This window comes from Girardinichthys multiradiatus, chromosome 22 (genome assembly GCF_021462225.1).
Source record: "Girardinichthys multiradiatus isolate DD_20200921_A chromosome 22, DD_fGirMul_XY1, whole genome shotgun sequence".
In the NCBI taxonomy this organism is placed as follows: Eukaryota; Metazoa; Chordata; class Actinopteri; order Cyprinodontiformes; family Goodeidae; genus Girardinichthys; species Girardinichthys multiradiatus.
In genome coordinates, this window is record NC_061814.1 from 5067855 (window position 1) to 5086183 (window position 18329).

An 18329-nucleotide genomic window follows, 5' to 3' on the forward strand; every position below is an offset into this window, starting at 1 on the left:
AAAGGCAGGCAGCGGAACATGACTCAGACCAACCCAGAACCTCTTTCTTCCTCCAGTTAATATGAGGGTTGTGTGTTAGCAGTGACAGACATGTTTTCCCGTTAACATTTATTTTGTCTCCAATGCCAAGGAAATCACAGATTGACACTAGCTGGTCTTTGAACAGAGTGTGCATTTCACGCACAACTTCTTCTTGTAGCTTTACTACTAAAGACATTGTGGCAGTAGCCAGGAGGAATTCTGCTGGTACAGGTGAAGCTGAGCTGAGTGGTCTTTGTAGATCCTGATGATCTCTGGTTGGCCACATGAAACATCCACTGAAACACAGCTACCAGCTCTCCTCAACAGCAGCAGTTTCCTTACTGCAGTCTACCTGGGTTGTAGTGAGGGACCTGGCTGGCTTGGACTACAATGAACAGGCTGTGGACACTGGACATCTAAAGCAGCCATCCCAAGCGGTGCCTCCAAATGTTACACCCTTGAACAGGAGAGAAAGAATCACAAGAGTGATTATTAGTTGCTTCTCTCATGTAGTAGTTCAATGCAATCCAGGAATGAACATAGTATTTTTACATTTACTTCTCAATGTCACACAGTGGATGAAGGAGCTCATTAATAAACCAAAATAATGATAAACTGCTTACTATTTACCCTTTAACATGTTTCCTCACAGAATAAATGACAATAGGCACGTTCCTAGCTCCTGCTGCTTGTTTAATGCAATGAGGAGAGAGTGTGCGAAAGCACCCTAGTGGAGTATGGAGCCACTACCAATCAATCCCAGAAAAGCCTCACTAGCTGATTACTGATATACACATTGCATTTCCCATCATGAAAATAACTTTTTTACACTTTGTTCTACTGTATTTACACAGTTGTTTAGGCTTATGCCTTCTAATATGAATTAATATTTATTGTCCCCCTTTTTACGGTCAACTCTTACAGTATGAAATCAACTTATGAGCAACAGCTATATAGAATCTTTTAGTACTGCATTGGTGTACAATAGTAGTCTTTTCAACCTATCACACATCCAACACCAGAGGGACCAATCGTCTGTCTGCTGGATTACTGTCAAGGCAGTAACCTTTTTCAACTAGCGTACGCAAGTGGCTATTTGTGTAGGCCATGAAATGGCCATGAAATGGCCATAACATCATATTTCTGTATTAACAATTCTTATATATTGCGCTGATGTAATATTTTATCTTTCTGAGAATATTAATTTTTGGTTGCCATTAGCTCAAAGCCAAATCCACCAAAATGAACAAAAATTGTAATAATTCTCTGTATGAATTTAACATTTTAAGTTCAATTACTGAAATAAATTATGTTTTGATGATATTCTCATTTACAGACTACAGGCATGTCTTGAAGACAGAAAAACTTGGATAACTTTAAATTTTGTGCTTCTAAATTTAGACAAGACAGGAGTTGTCGTCTTTGGACCGAATCTTTGAAAAATAAATTAGTCAATAAATTAATGTGGACAGCATTAAATTGACCTCTGGTAATAAAGTAAAAAATCAAAAATGTTATTTTTGATCAGGACATGTCATTTAAACCCCATATTAAACAAGTTTCTAGGACTTTCTTCTTTCACCTACGGAATATTGCCAAAACTAGAATATATTTTTTGTGATGATCTCATCTGCGCCAGCCCATTTAAGGCATTAGCATACTCCCTGTGATCCATTTCACTGTGTTTTGAACTGGAGCAAATCACTTCCAGCCCCCCATCTGAATTTTACGTGTCATCCGGGTCACGTTACTTCAACCCAGCAATTATATATTCACACACACACACACACACACACACACACACACACACACACACACACACACATATATATATGTATAAAACCCCGATTCCAATTAAGTTGAGGTGCTGTATGAAACGTAAATAGAAAGAAAATACAATGATTTGCAAATCCTGTTCAACCAATATGCAATGGAATGCAACATATTTAATACAAGATATTTAATGTTCAAAATGATAAACTTTATTGTTTTGTTGCAAATATTCACTAATTTTGAATCTGATGCTTCCAACAGACATAAACTGGTACAGAGGCAACAAAAGACTGGAAAGTTGAATAAAGCTCAAATAACATGTTTGGAACAATTCAATTTTACAACTCAATTCAGTTTTATTTATATAGAACCAATTCATAACACATGTAATCTCAAGGCACTTTACAAAGTCAATTTATTTGATTCATACAGATTTCAAGTCAGTTACTGTCATAATTTGGTTTTGGGTAGGACCAAAGTGCATAGAAGGAGAATTAAAGTGAGTGTGAGATTTATTGTTCTCACTCACGGACCAGGCAGGGTAACCAGAACCAGGCCAGGACACTGGATACAGGCATAATTTAATGTGGCCTAACAAAAAATTTAAACTGTCTATGACAAGACGATGACAATGACACAGCCCAGAAGAAAGGCAACTAAGGAACATATATACAAACAGGAAATGCAGAGAGAACCAATGAACAAAAAGACCAGGTAATCATGGAAAACTAAGAACACAAAACATAGACACAGGCTCCTTCCCGCTAGATGAGAGGTTTGATAACTGGCAAATGTAATCTAATGTAAAGCACAGCTCAGCATGATGTTTACACTGTTTGATGTGGGCGGGGCCAATGCTGGGCTTTGGGTATGTGCTCCTTTTTGTCTCCTCTCATCTACCACTCATTAACTCTCCTTACCGCACATCTTTGTCACTCCTTTTTCTTTCTGTCACACACAGACATGCACACTCACACACAAATATTTCTTAACATAACCTTATATCTCTCTCACCTCCTCTTACTCCCAGCACCTTCTTAATTTTCTCTCTTTTTCTCTGCCATATCTTTGTTTCTGGACTTCATATAAGGCAACCCCTAGCACTAACTATGATTTCACTTGGGTCTATCCGTTTCTGTGGTGACATGCGATGCGATGTGATGACATTCACCCTGATCACAGAGAATATATTTTCTTCTCACATGTCCATCAGTCTTACTCTCGTCTGGATTATTTCTTAGTCAGAACCTCATTGTTGACTGACATTTCAGACACTGAGGTACACCCTATAGCTGTCAGCGATCATGCTTCCGTCTCCTTAACTTTAGTAAATAAGAAAGAAAACCCACAAAGCAAAAACTGGAGGTTTAATATATCATTGCTTAAGGACGAATAATTTATCAAACATTTTAAAGAAGAGTGGACTTCACATTTGGGGTTTAATGACTTCAACATCTGTTCTCTGGGAGGCAGGGAAAGCAGTGATGAGAGGTAAAATAATTTCATTCTCATCACATAAGAAGAAAAAAGAAAACTAACATATTAAGGAATTAGAAGAAACAATTAAACTGTTCCCAGGAAGAGGAAATGCTGAGCAAACTACGTAAAGCCAAAATAGAATTCAATGAAAATATTGACAAAAAAAAAAAAAAATTCTTAGTGCAACGACTTTGAATAGAAAACTTTCAACATGGCAATAAATCAGGTAGCTTTTTAGCTAACCAGCTAACAATAAATAAAGAAAAAATAATTCTATTTGCTGTTAAAGACTCAACAGGGAATACAGTTTATGATCCTGAAAGAATAAACAGCACTTTCAGAGATTTCTACTAAGCTTTATACTCACCACAGATAGACCCGTCAGATAAGGACATTGATAAATTTCTGGATTAAGTAACACTTCCTAAATTATCAGATAATCAAGCGATGGCCCTGGATGTACCACTGACTTCAGCCGAAATCCAAGAAGCTCTGACAAGCATGCCCAATTAAAATGCTCCAGGCCCCAAAGGATCCCAACAGAGTTCTCCAAAGAATTCTGAAACCAAAGAAAATGGCATACTTCCGCCAAATACAAATTCTGCCAACATCACTCTCCTGTTAAAACCAGGCAAAAACCCAGTACTTCCTACCAGCTACCGTCCCATAACCCTTATAAACATCGATCTAAAAATAATCTGTAAAGCTCTTGCAAAAAGCCTAGAAAAGGTAACTCCTCTCATAATACATAGAGTTAGCTGGAAATTCTTGTTCGCGACCTTGACTAAATTTGGTTTTGGAAACTCTTTCATAAACTGGTTAAAAATATTATACAGTTCCCCAACTGTATCAGGACAAAAAACCAAACATCTTCCAGCTTCTATCTTCAGAAGGGCACCAGGCAGGAATGATCACTTTCCCCCTCATTGTTTGTGATTTTTATTGAACCACTAGCAGCAGCAATCAGGCAAACTAAAGTTATTAAAGACATAAAATGCATGCATGCATATTGAACATAAAATTGTGGATTATTCTATGAATTGGTTGAAATTCTTCCAATTGCCTGTTCTTTCCGCAATTCCATAAATACACAACTACTGTCAGGGAATATTACATACTTGGGTATTAATGTTTCTCCTAGCTTGGCAGATTTAACAAAACTAAATCACATCCCGCTTATATAAAAAGTGGAAGATGATTTTGCTAGATGGAAATCTCTACCCATATCACTCATGGGCAGGGTTACTTCCAAAAAAAATTATGGTCTTGCCAAAAATAAATTACTTATTTTTAATGATCCCAAATTCACATCATCTGACTGGTTTAGATCTCTGGACTCCTCTATCTCTAAATTTCCTTTGAAAGATAAACCACCGCGTATAAGCTTAAAAACGCTACAAAAGACCAAAGATAAAGGAGGACTAGATCTGCCTAACTTTCATCATTACTTCTTAGCCAACAGGCTACAATACATCTCAAAATGGTTTAAACACAGTCCTCTAGATGAACCCTGGTTAGACGTAGAACAGAAATTATGCAATAATATTAAGATTTCAGATCTACCATTTATTAGCTCAAATATAAAACAACATGTATGCTTTAAAAGCCTCAATATCAGCAGCTCTCTGACACCATGGTGGGAATATCTAAAAATGACAGGGTCTTTACTAATCCCATGCGGACGCACACCCATCTGGAACAACCCTGACATCCTACAAAAAAATAATATGATAAACGTTTCAGATTGGAAGAGTATAGGAATTGAATACCTGGAACATATATTTGAATGAATTCAGTTCATCTCATTTAACAGATTAATTATACAATATGGAATGGACAAGAATACATTTTTAGAATATCAACAAATTAAATCAATAATAAAAAATAAATTTAGGCTTAAAATCGTTGGATTAAAAATGCCATCAAGTGTACTAGAGTCCCTAAAACTCAACCCCCCCCAAATTAATATCTAAAATATACAGGACACTGTCTAATATAGATGAGTCAATTTCCCTTCCTATTATGAAATGGGAGGTGGACTTATCAGTTAACTTTGACCAAACATTCTGGTCTCAGATTTGTTCCAGAACTTTTAAAATGACTAGTAACACCAGTTTACGATACAATACAATATAAAATCCTTCATAGAGTATACTTTACAGGTCAACGGCTGTTCTGGATGGGTTTTGCACCGTCTAATACAGGTCCTTCTCAAAATATTAGCATATTGTGATAAGGTTCATTATTTTCCATAATGTCATGATGAAAATTTAACATTCATATATTTTAGATTCATTGTACACTAACTAAAATATTTCAGGTCTTTTATTGTCTTAATACGGATGATTGTGGCATACAGCTCATGAAAACCCAAAATTCCTATCTCACAAAATTAGCATATTTCATCCGACCAATAAAATAAAAGTGTTTTTAATAAAAAAAAACGTCAACCTTCAAATAATCATGTACAGTTATGCACTCAATACTTGGTCGGGAATCCTTTTGCAGAAATGACTGCTTCAATTCGGCGTGGCATGGAAGCAATCAGCCTGTGGCACTGCTGAGGTCTTATGGAGGCCCAGGATGCTTCGATAGCGGCCTTTAGCTCATCCAGAGTGTTGGGTCTTGAGTCTCTCAACGTTCTCTTCACAATATCCCACAGATTCTCTATGGGGTTCAGGTTAGGAGAGTTGGCAGGCCAATTGAGCACAGTGATACCATGGTCAGTAAACCATTTACCAGTGGTTTTGGCACTGTGAGCAGGTGCGAGGTCGTGCTGAAAAATGAAATCTTCATCTCCATAAAGCTTTTCAGCAGACGGAAGCATGAAGTGCTCCAAAATCTCCTGATAGCTAGCTGCACTGACCCTGCCCTTGATAAAACAGAGTGGACCAACACCAGCAGCTGACACGGCACCCCAGACCATCACTGACTGTGGGTACTTGACACTGGACTTCTGGCATTTTGGCATTTCCTTCTCCCCAGTCTTCCTCCAGACTCTGGCACCTTGATTTCCGAATGACATGCAGAATTTGCTTTCATCCGGAAAAAGTACTTTGGACCACTGAGCAACAGTCCAGTGCTGCTTCTCTGTAGCCCAGGTCAGGCGCTTCTGCCGCTGTTTCTGGTTCAAAAGTGGCTTGACCTGGGGAATGCGGCACCTGTATCCCATTTCCTGCACACGCCTGTGCACGGTGGCTCTGGATGTTTCTACTCCAGACTCAGTCCACTGCTTCCGCAGGTCCCCCAAGGTCTGGAATCAGCCCTTCTCCACAATCTTCCTCAGGGTCCGGTCACCTCTTCTCGTTGTGCAGCGTTTTCTGGCACACTTTTTCCTTCCCACAGACTTCCCACTGAGGTGCCTTGATACAGCACTGTGGGAGCAGCCTATTTGTTCAGAAATTTCTTTCTGTGTCTTACCCTCTTGCTTGAGGGTGTCAATAGTGGCCTTCTGGACAGCAGTCAGGTCGGCAGTCTTACCCATGATTGGGGTTTTGAGTGATGAACCAGGCTGGGAGTTTTAAAGGCCTCAGGAATCTTTTGCAGGTGTTTAGAGTTAACTCGTTGATTCAGATGATTAGGTTCATAGCTCGTTTAGAGACCCTTTTAATTATATGCTAATTTTGCGAGATAGGAATTTTGGGTTTTCATGAGCTGTATGCCAAAATCATCCGTATTAAGACAATACAAGACCTGAAATATTTCAGTTAGTGTGCAATGAATCTAAAACATATGAATGTTAAATTTTCATCATGACATTACGGAAAAAAATGAACTTTATCACAATATGCTAATATTTTGAGAAGGACCTGTACTTGCTTACATTGCACAGGCAATATAACTGACAATTATATCCATGCACTATGGTTATGCACACCTGTTCAGAGGTTCTGGTACCTGATATGTGAAGACTTATCGAAGTGTCTGAGATTTAATATTTCACCTTCCCCCTAAGTTTGCTTGTTGGGCAACTTAGATGATGTCACCATAGAGACAAATTTGGTTCACATGTGGGCCGTTGTGGCGGGTGCAGAGGAGTGTCTGGGTTTGGGGCATTTGGGGTGTCCCTGGGCTGGGATTGCTGTGGCCACAACCAGGGTGGAGCTTTGGTGGCTCTCGGGGGTGGCATCTGGTGGAAAAAAAAAAAGGCACAGACTTTAGGCGGTCTGCGACGAAGAAAGACCAGGCTGTGACAAGACCGGCAATGGAACCAGAAGGACCCCTTATGATGCTTGTCAGAAGGCCAGCCCAAACGTGTAGAGGACCCTCGGAGACGCCGATCAGGTGTTCGGCCACGAGGAAGCCTGCGGTGGATCTCAGGAGACTAAGAACCACGGTGGAGCTCTAGAGAGTGGTGCAGGAACCTCTGGAACCCTGGAGAGCAGTGCAGAAACCGCTGGAACCCTGAAGAGCAGTGCAGAAATCACTGGAGCCCTCGGCGAGGCCATTAGGATCTGCGATGGAGCCCTTGGCGCTCTGAAAACAGAGGCGGTGTGTCCTCTCACCCCTCTGGAACAGGATGGAGAAGCGGTTAATCCTCGAACTTCCCTGGAACAGGAAGGAGTGCCAGTTCGTCCTCGAACCTCCCCTGCAACAGGAAGGAAAAGCGGTTTGTCCACAATCCCCTCACGGAACTCAGGAACTGGAGGCGGCTCGTCCTTGGACGCCTCCAGAATAGGAACCAGGATTGGAGGCAGCTCGTCCTCTAACTCCTCACGGAAAAGAACAAGATGTGAGGGTGGTTCGTCATTGGAACCCTCCAAGGCAGGACCAGGAACAGAAAGTGAAGGCGGTTCATTCTCAAACCCCTCCGGAACTGGACCAAGAATAAGGTCAGGGAAGAGTGCCAAGATGACACCCCAGAAAAACCCAAGAAGATGTGCAAGGAAAAGAGGTTGATCAGGAACCAGCAGCAGCGGTGATGGCTGAACAGGAGCGGAAGCAGGAGCGGAACAAGGAGCTGAAGCGTCGTGCCAACCCTCAGCAGAGACTGGAGTTGAAGCGTCATGCTGGCAACGTTGTCTGTGGTGTGAGGAAGAGGCTGAGGGATAGCAGGCCGGTTCCTGGGAAGGGAATCGCCAGCCTCGAACACCAGAATGACGATCGCTGCTCCCTCACCACTCACTGCTCCTCCACCACTTCAGCCTGGTGTGCGCAGATCTCCGCAGCAGCACCAACAGTCCGCAACAAACCAAGCCCTGAAGGAAATCTTCAGAATCCAAGCCATCCATAGCCAACTTCCTCCAGGGTTGGTAAATCAACCAAGTGCTCCTCTTCCTGTTGCCAGCTCGAATCTTGTTGTTGCCCACTCAACTTATTGGAGCGCTAGTCATCCGACACCTGAACCCTTTTCTTTTTTCTTTAAAAAAAAAAAAAAAAAAAAACCCTTTCAGGAGACGTGGAAAAAAGTGGGGATTTTTTGTTTCAATTTACTCACATATTTCAACAATCCAGAGATGCTTTTCCAGATGATACCAGCCGCATTGCTTACATCATTGGACTACTCCGAGGACAAGCGTCCAGGTGAGCAGAAAACCTCATTAATGAGAGAACCATTCACTTCTTCTCACTAGAAGAATTCGTAGATCTATTCAAACAAACTTTCTCACTCAGGCACAGTGATGAAACTCTGGCAAGGAAGTTATGGCACCCATAGATTCATCCTCTCACCTTTAACCATAATCATATTTATTTTATTATTATTGAGAATTTATTGTCCTTTAATCCCTAGTCAGTGTTGGATATGATACTTTTCATAATAACATTTGAAATGATCTCCAGAACAAAATATTCTTATCATTTTCTATCAAGGTCTAGTTTTTTGGAAAAACAATTTTTTAAGCCCATTAATAATATGATTACATCTACCTAAACTAGACCTTTATGGTCCTTCCCCGTTACATCTACCCCCCAATACTAGATAAAATAAATTTTCATATTCTGGACAACAATCATGCCATCATTTAGTTATTCATTCCTATTAAACATCTGATCAATGTAACTAGTCATTACCCCAATTCCCCCATTTTTTCCTGTTTCCATTTTAGGATTATTATCACTGTTTTTCTCTCTGAGGTGTAAAGGTTAGTCAGGCAGACACTGAAGACAAATATTGAGACAGAAACTTAGACAAACACCTAAGACATACAGTCATACTCTTTCTGAACCCCAGTGATATTATGTCCCAAGTAATAAGGTGTCAATGGACCCATTTGTAAGGCTGCTCCCAGCCACCGTTTCAGGCCTTCTTCACCTTGGAGAAAATCATATGTTTATAGTTATCGCTCTCATCAACAGGCAATATAGTGGGATGATTTTTCATTAAAATTTCAAGAGAAATCATTAACTCTTGAGTGTTCTGACCTGCAAAGCCTGAAAATAAACAATTTGATCATACAGCTGTCCCAGTGCAACAATTTAAGAACAAAAAAATCACAAACTTCGGTAGTGAAATCAGCATTTTTCCTTTTTTCTTTTTTTTCCCCCTTCTTCATTTCACGACACATAATCATAATTGTACATTGTTAATTTCAGTAGTACCAAATGCAAAGTAGACAAATATTAACGACATTCAAGTTAGAATGTCAAATGCAGATAGATCATAAAGGAAATCATTCTCATCAGAAAAGGAAAAAGGGCATTTTGTCTAGCATTGGCATCTCATCACCCTATGGGGCCATCAAGCACTGAAAGTTGAAAAAAAAAAATTCATATTTAAGCCTGTCACAATTACCCTATTTATACATAAATAGTCAGTGCAGTTGTTTTTCATACCATCAAGTAAATCAAATGTATCATTTAATGCACCTACCACTTTCGGTGAAAAGACAAATCTTAAATGTATGACATAATTTTAATCTGGTCAGAAGGCAATGATTGGTGTATTCGTCTTGAAATTATAGAGAGTTAACAGCATTTGTCCTCATATCTGTATGTCTTGAAGTGGTGAAAATTTAGCCAAGTTTAATCACTGTCATTATTTGTTGTGAGGTTTTTGAAAAACCCAACGTTTGGATTCGGACAAAGCTAAAGGCTAACCGGTTGCGCTGAAATCCTAAATTTTAATATCATCTGTAAGCTTGTTGCCTTAAAATCATCACATTATCATTCTGTAGAATGTTTTTCTCTTCCAGTTTATAAAGGAGATTTTACACAACTTTTACACAACTTATCCTGCAACTTATCCTGCAAATTCTATAACACTCAGATATAATTTTATGTCAATGCTAAACTTCATCCTCTCAATGATGTATATAATAGTCTCCGTAGATGTATTTGTTGCGGTGTCTATTTAGGACTCCTCACTGCCTTATGTATGAGTCCTTAAACTGGTTAGCTCTCCATTTCAGAAGACAACTTCATTGGTTATTTACTTTTACATGTTTCTATTTCCTAATTTTTTCATACCTAAAACAATATTTTAATCCCATTTTGTTGAGAATATAGCCTGAGCCTATCTTTTTGCTTCCTACAACAATAATTTGGGAAAGAAATTTCGCTTTGTCCATTAGAGTTTAACGTTCCATCAGCTTGGAATAGTTTGCCTCGCTCTTTCATTTACCCCTTTTCATATTTCTAAGTTGTCTTTAGTAGCTTATTGTAAAACATCCTGCTCTTCCTTTCAATAAGAACAAAGATTAATTTATTCTGGACTGAATCCTGACAAGGATGTGCATAGTGCTCTGTATCAGTATGTAATGCCTTATTTGTGTGTTAAAGTACCATACCGTTGATCCGTGGTTTGTGTTTAGGTGTGCGTGTGTGCTAAATGCGTGATTTGTATTACTGTTGTGTAATTCAAGGGGTTGTCCTTGAAGTTTGCTTCCTACAAACATTTCCATCTGGCCATGATAAAACTGTTATCCGTCTGGTTCCATAACGTTTCAAGTTGTATCCATCTGCAAGATTACAATTACTCTGGATGTTTTTATTCTACTTTAGCCTTATTTAGCTGTATCTGGATTTTTCTAATGAAGTTAGAAGTTCCTTAATTTTTGAGAGTGGGGTAGCTAGGTTTTATTAGTTGGTATTATTTTATAGTCTTTCATATCTCGATTAGTCTGTTTTTAAGTGCAGGATTCAAAAAGTATTCAAAGAGTATTGTATTCATTAAATTGTGAATGTATAATATGAAATCTCAACCCTAGATACATTTTTCAAAATCTGGTTCCCCTTTCCACATCAGTTTACAAGGCTTAATAAAATTGATAAACACTAAAATGATGGGCATATATCTTATAACCTTAATTTGTCTTTGTCAGTTTTATACACACCATACAATTTTAACTATAACAAGCCTGTCCAGTAATTCTGTTAAAGCATGTGTTTCATTTGTGTTGAATTTCAGTCTAATTTGATCATTCTGAACCTGACTGGAAAAAGGCTAAACCTTTGTTAATCAAAATCCTGTTTTGAGGGAAAACATTGTCACTGTCTGGACTTCCTTTTGTTTTACCATAAAGAACTGACCTAATGTTATGATACTGTTGAGGATCAGACTGGCTTTTATAGTCTATAATTGTTATTGTGATAACCCTGAGTTGGCATAAAGACAAGTCCTCATTTAATAATTAATGTTGTTACCTTTTAAGCAGGTGGTTCATGGGCTGGCCAAGACCCTGTTTACCTATTTGCAACTGCTCCCCAGACCTAACAAACTCAAAATCCCAATTAGTCTCGGATCAGAAAACAATGTCAAATGAAATACATCATGCCACATTTACCCTAATTTTCAATTAGCATGAAACAGTCATTCATTCCACATAAATGGACAGACGAAATGGACATTGGGCACATAAAAGTTCAATTAAACTGTAAATACCAAATGAAACATTTTTTTTTTAAAACATCTCTGCTCCACCACGTATTGTGTCAGCAATGCTGTATACGATCTTATCTTGTTTTAACTAGCATCCTGTTTAAAAATAAGTGTGCTCAACTTTAGGGAGTGGAACCACTGTTTTGCGACCCATACTCGCTCCATGTACCAGTTGTTTTAAGTTTTTAAAGCATCTTTGTGGGGAATGCTTGCTATTATTAATTTCCTCCCTGTTTCCATGCTTGCTAAGCAGGGAACTCATTTTCTCGTGATGTCAGCCAGAGTCTGTTAGCTTAGCATCTAGCATTCAAAGTCCGTCAGTGTAACATGTACCTGCTACTTCCGCTAGCTCACAGTTATTGACACACACACATTCACACTGGCCAGTTGATGTTACACTTTTATATTTACACAGCTGTTTACTGAAAAATGGGAGCCAGCGGATGTTTGACTTTTCTTAAGGAAAAATTAAGAGAGATATCGAAACTCAAAATCCCCCCCTCGGTGGCGCTTTCGAGTTCCGTAAGGAAACTCAGGACCCGTTTAAAACTTAGCCGAGGATGTGCATCTATCTCTGTGTGTTTACTCACAAGGAAGCAAGTGGCTTTTAGGACTTATAAGAAGCCCAAGGAACCTCAAACCTATAATCAAGCCATCAAAACCTATAATACTTACCCTCAGCAGCGCTTTCGAGTTCCGTAAGGGAACTCAGGACCCGTCAAAACCTTAGCCAAGTATTAATGCCTCACTCCGGGAGGTAGCTTTTATATTGTGTGTGAGGGAAGCTATTACCCTTGCATGCAATAAAGGAACTCAAAACCTTTCTACTCGTAGACTATAATATTCTCAGAAGGCTGGACCAGTTCCTTCCCGGATTCACCCTGCTATATTCGGACAACTTTCCCACACGTTATATCTAGCCAGTGTCTGTGTTTTGAGTTTTTGTTTTTGTTTATTTCTCCTGGTCTGGTCCTTAGTTTACCCTTAGTTCTGTGTTTTTGACTTGTTAATTGGTTTCACTCCTTCTGTTTACCGCAGCCTAGCTGGCACTTGTGTCTTGTTTCTCCTAATTATCTGGTCTTGTTTTTCATTGGTTCTCCCTGCATTTCCTATTTGTATATATATTCCTTAGTTGCCTTTGTTCCCCGCTGTGTCCTTGGTCGTACTTATCTCTGTGTTCTGGTCGTACTTATCTCTGTGTCCTGGTCGTACCTGGTCGTGTATCCTATCTCCTGGCCTGGTTCTGGTTTCCCTGCCTGGTCCGTGAGTGAGAACAATAAATCTCAGACTTATCATCATTCATCTGACAGCTGGCGTCTCCTTTTCTGCACTTTGGTCCTACCTCAAACACTCATTATGACACACATCTTATATTCTTCTTTCGTTTTCTCAAAATCTCACTAAAAACATTTCTGAACCATTTCTCTGCCTCCAAGGGTACAAAATTCCAGATCACTGTTGATCAGAACCAACAACACAGCCAAAATGTTTTTAGGAAAAAACATTTTTAAGAGGATTCTCCTCACCTTATGAAGTGTGGCCGCAGGCTGTGGTATCCAATCTGATCGTGGCCCCTAGCCAGAGGATGAAGCGCTTCCAGGGCACGGGCAGAAACACCAACACCGCATCCTGTTGGCGGACAAATGCCTCGGATCTCCCCCGAATTATTTTCCCCTGAAGCGTCACCTCTACTTACAATCACTTTCTCTTAAAAGGAATGAATCTCAAACTGTTCTATATTCTCAACACTTTTGTTCTAAATAAGCCAGAGGAATGGTTACAGAGATCAGCGCTGATGGCTCCCGTCCTTAACCTGCTCGGTGATTGAAGTGACATATAGCCCGAAAGACGGCCCCACATGGGTTTTATATCTGGTACTCCCTGCAAGGGATGTACACTCCCACAGTGTTTATCAGTAACATATGTGTCATCATTCTGGTGTCTATCTGACAGAGTGTGTAATAGCAGGTGTTGATCCCTGAATCTATGTGTGGCTGCTGCAACCTAATCGCTCCTGTTACAGTATATACCACAATCAATCCAATGCACTAAACTTCAATCGTCAGTCACTGAGAATTATTATCCTATTCTAAATGAGTGAAAACATTGGCATTCATACTTTATCATTCTGGTCTGTGTGTGAAAGCTCATCTGTAATAGTAAGCAAGGTTATTCCTAACAGGAGGACCCCCAGGTCGCCATTACGTCCTTTCTTCAATAAGATAAAAGGTTATCCATTGGGCTCATGCATTCATCTTCTCTGGCCACCTTGGTCGTAGTTGAACTATTGCCTTCATTTGGAGGTACTTTTGTGGCCCACTCTAAATAAGGACGTTGTGGACTTCTTAAATGCATTCTTCATCTGTGCTCGCAGCAAGAATTCTCATCAACCCCCAGCCGGACTCCTTCAAACTCTGTCCATTCCCAGTCAACCCTGGTTCCATATTGCGCTGGACTTCATTACAAGTTTGTCATCTTCACGCCATAAAACAGTCATTCTCTCCATCATTGATCGATTCTCCAAAGTATGTCATTTACCAGCCTTAAACAAACTGCCTTCTGCTGCTGTCACTGCAAAACTTCTCATTAACCATGTTTTCAGGATTCATGTACTACCCACCAAAGTCATTTCTGACAGAGGTCCCCAATTCAATGGAAGGATTTCGCTTCATTTTAGGAGCACAATCAAAACTCTCTTTTGGTTTTGATGGACAGTGCAAATGATTAAAACCAGGAGATGAAAAACACCTTGAGGTGTCTCTGCATCAATAACCCCCGATCGTGGAGCCAACATATCATATGGGTCGAATATGCTCCTAATTCACACATCTCAGCAGCCACAGGTTTATCACCATTCGAATCATCCTTTGGTTATCAACCTTTGCTTCTTCTGTCCTCTTGTCCCGAACCTGTTCTCCCATCAGTCCAAGCGTGGTTCAGTCGCTCTAAGAGAATATAGAACCAGACGATAGACGGAACTCCAATGGTCATCCATACAAATCAAAAGGTATACTGACATAACGAGGAAACCAGCTTCTATCTATTCGCCCGGACAAGAGGTATGGCTCTCAGCTAAAAATTTTCCTCTGAAGGCTTGTTTTTCGAAAACTGGCTCCCAGGTTTTTTGGTCCATTCCAGATTGAAACCATTATCAGTCCATCTTCAGTGTGCCTCAAACTTCCATCTCATCTCTGTGTTCATCCTACCTTCCGCATTTCCCAAATTAAACTGGTCCTTGCCAGTCCTTTGTGCCCTCCGACCAGAACCCCTCCACTGGCCCAGGAAATCGATGGCCATCCAGCCTATGATGCAGTATCTGGTTGACTAGGAGGAATACGGTCCCGAGGATTACCAATGGGTCATCAATGGGACAGCTGTACCTCGTCAGGAGCAATCGGGGAGAGCTTCATAAGCCTCTAACCTTGGAGGAGTTGTCAGATTGTTTGCTCACCTCCAGTGGTAATCAGACCAACAAACTGCCTGTGCTCAGGAATAGTTTCCTTACCTGGTTGTGTTTCTCTTCTGAAGGTTACTGTTACAGAGATCCTGTCCTGGATGACCCGTCGTGGTTCTGCCTCCTGCCTGGTTGGTGAATCCTTAAATGAAATTACCTCAGCTTTATTAATCCCCTGGATTTCCTGGACCATCCAGCAGAATCCTTGTCCTTTCTGTCCATCATCCAATGCAACTCACTTTCTGGAGGAGTCCACTCTCACAGCACACCAGCCTGTCAACCTCAGTCTCCGTAGCTTGCTCATTTTCCCCTGGAACTCTTTCCATCGTCCACAAAATGCAGTTAAAAGCCTTCAGCTGATTCGAAATGCTGCAGCAAGAGTTCTGATGAAAATTAAACAGAGAGATCATATTTCCCCTGCTTTAGCTTCCCTTCATTGGCTCCCTGTTAAATCCAGAATAGAATTTAACATTCTCCTCCTCACATACAAAGCCCTTAATGATTTAGCTCCATCATACATCAGAGATCTGATTGTTCCATATGTTCCTAACAGAGCACTTTGTTCTCAGACTGCAGGTTTACTGGTGGTTCCTAGAGTCTTTAGAAGTAGAATGGGAGGCAGATCCTTTAGTTATCAGGCTCCTCTCCTGTGGAACCAGCTCCCAGTTTTAGTCCGTGAGGCAGACACCCTGTCTACTTTTAAGGCTAGGCTTAAAACTTTCCTTTTTGATAAAGCTTATAGTTACAGTGGCTTAGGTTATCCTGAGCTATCTTCCTTATTTTTTATGGTTGAGGTGTAAATACACCCTCCATTTCTGCTACCTCTATGATCCCCTCTCTTTTCCAATGGTTATGGTCAAACTGACAGAGAGAGGTATCCCAATCATTGTGGTTTTTAGTTTTAACAATGGCCATCAGTGAGCTCTAGATGGACAAATTGTCTACTTTTAAGGCTAGGCTTAAAACTTTCCTTTTTGTTACTGTAAGCGTTAAATCATCTTTAAAGTCCATGGTTTGTTGTGGAGTACCACAGGTTTAGTGCTTGGGCCAGTTCTCTTTACTATGCTTCCAATAGGTCAAATTATCAGGCAGCATGGGATACATTTTCACTGTTATGCTGATGATACTCAGCTTTACTTATCCATAAATCCTGATTAGCCCAACCAGTTAGATAGACTACAGGCATGTCCTGAAGACATACAAATTTGGATGACTTACAATTTTTTGCTTCTAAATTCAGACATGACAAAAGTTGTCATGTTTGAACCAGAGTCTTTGAAAAACAAACTGCTTAGTCAATCAATTAATGTGGACGGCATAAAATTGACCTCCGGTAATAAAGTAAAAAACCTTAGAGAGACTAAATGTACATCCTTCAATCAAACGAGGTGTGAAAATTTTGACAGGTGGACTTCCAGTGGCTGGGACATCCTAGGGCGGGACTTCCGGTGGTGGGCCTTCCTGTGACGTAACCGGATATCATCATTAATCGGATGTTGTCATTAGCCGGATGTTGTCATTAACCAGATGTTGTCATTAGCCGGATGTTGTCATTAACCGGATGTTGTCATTAGCCGGATGCTGTCATTACAAGGAAGCGAATCTTTCTAATTGTATGTTTTTAGATGTTTTTTACATCTAAAAACAAAACATGTAGTTTATCCACTTTAAAAGGTCACTCAGGTTAATGCAGGCACGTCACACAAAATTCTGATAAAAAGAGAGAACCTGACAGAATTGTAAATTCATTTTGTTTTAACACAGGGTTTATTTAGATGGATGTTTTTACATCTAAAAAACAAGAAAGACAAAAAGTAGATACAGAACCTTTCTTCCTCTGCTCAAATGTTTGAGTAATCTAATCTGCTCCAGCAACTTGTAGAGATGATCTAAAACAGAGAAACCAATGAACTGAAAAAATAGTTATGAGTGCTCAGTATGCTGTTTCCAAATTAGAAATGGATTCTACAGCTAAAAGACTTTGTTTGGAATCATGAGAGACTCCATTTGGTAAAATGGATGGTAATTTTAGTTGCCTTAAGCTTTTCTTTTTTCATCTTAGAGCAATAGTTATTGAATATTTAGAGAAAACAGTTTTCTCCTGATTCCACGTGGGGAGCCAGAGGTTGTAACCAGTATGTCTATGTTAAACGTCACAAGAAACTGAAAAAAAATAAATAAAGGTTATAAAATCCTCAGACATGTCACTGTTTGTTGAATTAAGCCAGACATCCACAGCTGTTTCTTGCGTATTGTCTCAGACACAGTTTTCACACTGACAGTGCTCTTTTCCTGGGCCAAAGTGTCGACCATTGTCTCAGTCAATACACATCCACTGTTTAATGAGCCTTTCTTCCTCTGCTCAAATGTTTGAGCAATCTAAACGGCACCAGTAACTTGTAGAGATGATCTAAAAACAGAGAAATAAATGAACTGAAAAATATTTTTTTAAAAGTAAGCCAAACATGGAATTATCTATTTATGAGTGCTCAGTATTATGTTTCCAAATTAGAAATGGATTCTACAGCTAAAAGACTTTGTTTGGAATCATGAGAGACTCCATTTGGTAAAATGGATGATAATTTTATTTGCTTTAAGCTTTTCTTTTTTCATCTTAGAGCAATAGTTATTGAATATTTAGAGAAAACAGTCATCCTGTAACTGCTGCCTCGTCCTTCTGATTCAAAGTCTTCTTCTCATACCACGTAGGAGGCAGAGGATGTATCCTGTAGGTGTGGTCTATGTTAAACGTCACAAGAAACTGAAAAAAAAAAAAAAGTTAAA

At 39.8% G+C, this 18329-nt stretch overlaps 1 long non-coding RNA gene across 1 annotated transcript in view; it reads right to left on the bottom strand.

The window, feature by feature from the left end:
• Positions 1 to 230: 230 nt before the first annotated feature.
• The window catches only part of LOC124859269, a 37318-nt gene continuing 19219 nt past the window's right edge, over positions 231 to 18329 (bottom strand). The window contains exon 4 of the long non-coding RNA XR_007036054.1: positions 231 to 478. This is a non-coding gene — a long non-coding RNA (uncharacterized LOC124859269). The remainder of the gene's footprint in view (positions 479 to 18329) is intronic.